Source organism: Vulpes vulpes, chromosome X (assembly GCF_048418805.1).
Source record: "Vulpes vulpes isolate BD-2025 chromosome X, VulVul3, whole genome shotgun sequence".
Classification (NCBI taxonomy): domain Eukaryota; kingdom Metazoa; phylum Chordata; class Mammalia; order Carnivora; family Canidae; genus Vulpes; species Vulpes vulpes.
Genome location: NC_132796.1, coordinates 110,106,523 through 110,111,492, shown reverse-complemented (window position 1 = coordinate 110,111,492; position 4,970 = coordinate 110,106,523). Strand labels below are relative to the sequence as shown.

General features: G+C 36.7%; 1 pseudogene; it reads left to right on the top strand.

The window, feature by feature from the left end:
- The first annotated feature begins 2,860 nt into the window (after positions 1 to 2,860).
- On the top strand, positions 2,861 to 3,919 carry LOC112927688 (coiled-coil domain-containing protein 25 pseudogene; annotated as a pseudogene).
- The last annotated feature ends 1,051 nt before the right edge of the window (positions 3,920 to 4,970 follow it).

Sequence of the window (4,970 nt, the reverse complement as noted above, 5' to 3'; positions counted from 1 at the left end):
ATGCTATCCATCACTTACCAAGCATAGTGCTTCATAAATAGAAGGTGTTACTTAATATTACTTCTCATTCCTAGATCAGTTTTCTTTATATACACATACATGGATGTGTATGAAATTTGTCTTCCATCTTTTTATTAATATTTTAACATGGTACAATATTTAATGCCTTTTTTCTTACTCACTTCTCTTTATCTTCTCAATCTATGGCTGTCTGCCAAGCCAAGAGTCCATGCTTAGAAACCCCATAGAAGGTGTTCCTGCTGTTCTCTGTACGTAAGTCCCAAGCCCTCTTCTTACTTATGATGCTGCCAGTTAGCTGGTGAGCAGCTGATTTTACATCTGCATCTGCTGAGAGACTGCATGATAGGCAATGTTGAGGATGGATAGGAGGATTAGACAAAAACTCATAGGGAGACACCAAACTGCTTGGACTCTTAATACAAAATTCCCAATGACAGTGTTATTTATAATGCATTTTTCTACAATTCTTTGATGTTGTAAATGGAGAAGAGGACTCCTGCCTTTCCAGGTAAATAGATACAAAATTATTTTTTATTTCCCCTCCATACTGCTGAGTAATGCTTTTGAGGGGACATGTGTCATCAATGTGGGCTACTAACATCTTTCTTAGAAAGCTCAAATAAATTACAACTCCTATTTCAGAGTATACATTCGGTGAGAACGGTCTATTTCCCGTCCAATGTGTTATCTGATCTACCTGCCCATAATAACAAAAAGTTTTTTAAAAAGTCATTTTTTTTATGATTTTAGACATTGAGAAGAAATCATCTTTTCTTTCTTTCTTTCTTTCTTTTCTTTCTTTCTTTCTTTCTTTCTTTCTTTCTTTCTTTCTTGTTGTTTTTAGTGTTGTCTCCAAATTTTCCAGTCTTCAAGATTTATACTTTATTACCTAAGGAAAGTGTAAGCTCCATTTTGCTTGAGTTAAGCAAGTCCAATATATTTTATTTTATTTTTTTAAGGTTGTATTTATTCATGAGAGACACAGAGAGAGAGAGAGAGAGGCAGAGACACAGGCAGAGGGAGAAGCAGGCTCCATGCAGGGAGCCCAATGCAGGACTCAATCCCAGGACTCCAGGATCATGCCCTGAGCTGAAGGCAGACGCTTAACAGCTGAGCCACCCAGGGATCCCAGTCCAATATATTTTAAAGCTTCTCCTCACCCAATATTTTTGGGCCTGACAGAGTGTGAATGACTCATCTTTCCTGCACATCAGATCAGTCAGCTGCCTTGCTATGAACTTTTGCTCCATACTCTGCATTTCACCTCCTATCCCTTCTTAACTGGCTTTCCCAAAGTCTTTCTCATTGGCATGATCATGTGCCTTTTCCTGCATTTCTCTAAAGCCCAACTCTTATCATGGTGTCAAAATTGGCAATCTTCACTGAGTTGAAATCCAAAGCAGAGAAACACTTAAAACCAGCTATTAAATATCACTGCACCTATAGTCAATGGCTCATGGTCCTCCACAAGGGATCCCTCACAGGTCTCCAGTCTGCCATTATGAAATGAATCAGCTCACCTCCCACCAATGAACAGAAATATTTTTGATATCTTCACTGTCTGATCCAAGGCCCCTTCAACTCCCCTAAAATGCCCATGATAAGTAGCTCTTTCTCTACTACCAGACCTACTCTACTGTAATTTTCTTCTGAAATGTAATTTCATCTAGTGATGGCAGATTGCTATACATACTATATGTATAAAAAAATCATAATAACAATCATTTCATACTCTACTGCTATATTCTTAACAACCTATTATGGGAATTTTTCCATGTCAAGGTTTTTAATGACTACCCCATTTCCCACTGTATTGATGTTAATAATTTATCTAATAAATATCTGTTGATAGACATTTAGATGATTTCAAATGCCTTGTTAATACAAAAGTCCTGGTGTACATATATCTTTGTTCCTTTTTTTCATTTATTTCCTTAGGATGAGATCCTGAAGTTATCTTATTATTTCTGAAAGATATACATACATTAAACTTCAATAGGTATTACTGAATTGCCCTCCATAAATGTTATAAAAATCCATGTTTACTCATACCTTCATAAAATTAAGTAGTTTCATCAACATAATTTTTTTTGCAACCTTTAAATTACCTATGCTGATGAACCATCAGGAAGTATTTGCTATTGGGGATGATTTGAGGTCTAGCTCTTGTGCCCATTTTTATTTGTGAGAGCATGGCTCATGTTTTGATCTCTGGCCATTGATAAGATTGGAGGCAACAGAACATGCTTGCTAATAAGGATGTTGATGAAGGGGGAGCTGTCAAGGCAATTGTAGGTTTCAGGATTTTGCAACGGTGATAAGGATAGGAAGGATGGTATTTTAAAAAGAGTTATTCTGGAGGCAGAAATGCTAGATAATGAAGGGTTTTATAGACAAAGGTAACAAATTAGAGTAGAACGCAAAATGGAATGAGCAAGCACTTATATCAGTTAGCTATTGCTAAAAAATAAACTGCTCCAAAACTTAATGTCTTAAAACTGTAATAATGTATTATTCCTCATGATTCCGTAGGTTAACTGGTCAGGTCCTTTGCCGGTTATTTCCATAATTAATTCATGTAGAAGCATTGGGCTGTTTGATCTGATGGGCTACAAGTTCCAAGATGTGGTTTCACTTTACACACCTTGAAGCTTCTGAGGGCTTTTGGCTATGAAGGCTCTGTTACACAGCATGATTTGTTATCATTCAATAAGCTAGACCAGCTTCTTTACATGACACACTCAGCAGCATTCCAAGAGTTTGAAAATAGTAGCTGTAAGGGTCTCCTGAACTGGCGAATTGAGTGCTGCTGTTCCGCCCTGGAGCTGCTGCACCGCTGCCGGGATCATGGTGTTCTACTTCACCAGCAGCAGCGTCAACTCATCAGCTTACACTATTTACATGGGAAAGGATAAATATGAAAATGAAGATCTAATAAAGCATGGCTGGCCTGAAGATATTTGGTTTCATGTGGACAAACTCTCTTCAGCTCATGTATACCTTGGATTACATAAGAGGGAGAAGATAGAAGACATTCCAAAGGAAGTCCTGATGGACTGTGCCCACCTTGTGAAGGTGAATAGCATTCAAGGCTGCAAGATGAACAATGTTAATGTGGTATATACACCGTGGCCTAACCTGAAGAAAACAGCTGACATGGATGTGGGACAGATAGGCTTTCACAGGCAGAAGGATGTGAAAATTGTGACTGTGGAGAAGAAAGTGAATGAGATCCTGAACCGGTTGGAAAAGACCAAAATGGAGAGGTTCCCTGACCTAGCAGCAGAGAAGGAATGCAGGGACTGGGAAGAGAGGGATGAGAAAAAAGCCCAGATTCAGGAAATTAAAAGGAGAGAAAAGGAAGAGATGAAGAAGAAGCGGGAAATGGACGAACTAAGGAGCTATTCATCATTGATGAAAGTTGAGAACATGTCTTCAAATCAGGACAGCAATGACTCTGATGAATTCATGTGAATGGAGGAAAAGACCTTTGAAAGATGTGAATTGCAGGACAGTTTCGGATGGTCTGATTTCACCTGTATTCAGAGTTACAAAAAAAACAACTAAAATTCTACCTTCATTCTGCACAAATACTACCAATGTTGGAGTTAAAAAAAAAAGTGTTCCCTTTTTTGCTGACAGAAAAGGATCAGATATTTATAATATATTTGGACTTGAAAGCATATAACTTTAGGAAAGTGAAAATATTTTTGCTGAAACATGTCTTGGTACCTCATGAAAGTTGGCTGCCCCTGTTCCTGGGATAGACTTTAGAACGAACCAGCTCTGCAAAGTATTTGTTACTGTGATCTGTCCCTGAAAACAGATGTCTTGAAAAACTTTTCATATTTCTTAAAATAGCTTCACTTCTGTTAAGAAGAATGTATCAGTGAGCAATATATGCGAATGTTGCCCTCAACCCTGATTTCCTGACTAGAACAAAAATGCTTATGGGTTAAAAAAAAAAAAAGAAAATAGTAGCTGTAAGTCATGGCTCCTGAACTTGTATCACATCATTCTTACCACATTCTTGGGCACAAAGCAAGGCAGAAAGCTATTCCAGATTCAAGAGTGTAGGTAAATACATTTTACCTCTTAATAAAAGGAGTAACAAAGCCATTGAATAGGGATATACATACCAGGATGTGAAATTCGTGGCCCTTAATCTACACATACTAAATTATCTTAAGAAGGAGAATCATGGGTTTTGAATTTTTAAAAGTTTATTCTGGCTATTGTGAGGTGAATGGATTTTACTGGGACATAACATCAGGGAGAAAGATTAGTTCCAAAAGAAAGACCAATTTCTTAGAGATTTTTAATAAATAGCACTAGATATTTCTGAGTGAACACTATCAGGGACATTGTTACAAAAATAGACAAGGTGCTGTAATATAATCTGGACTGGTTATCTTTCTGGACTCCATCCTAGCTAAAGAAAAATGAACAATGATAAATCTCTATTGGAAAAGGGCTTTAGAAGAAAATGTTCAGAATCATAACCTCAAAAATATAATCAATGAGTTCACACAATTTATATCTACAGTGGAGAAAGTCAAATGTGTATAGTCACTATTAAGAAAGTATTCTAATAAAAGCAAATTGTTTAAAATGCAATTTATTGTCCATTGCTTTTCTCCTTAAATTTTATAAAAGTTGGATTACTACTTTGCAAAGGAACTCTGAGTTTGTACCCCTTGAAAGTCAAAAGATATTCCCGTGACCTAATTAAAATGTAAAACTTAAGAATTGGATGAATCAATTTACAGTCATGAAGAACTGATAATGAGAATGCTGTTTCTAAAAATGGCTCCATTAGAAAGATAAAGGGGGTTGATGTTGTATGTGATGACGTGAAATGATATGCTGTTCTACCACAAGAAAAGGTAACAAATGAAGCAGCCAGGGAAAAGAGAAAGAATCCATTAATTCTAAATAAAGAATTACAG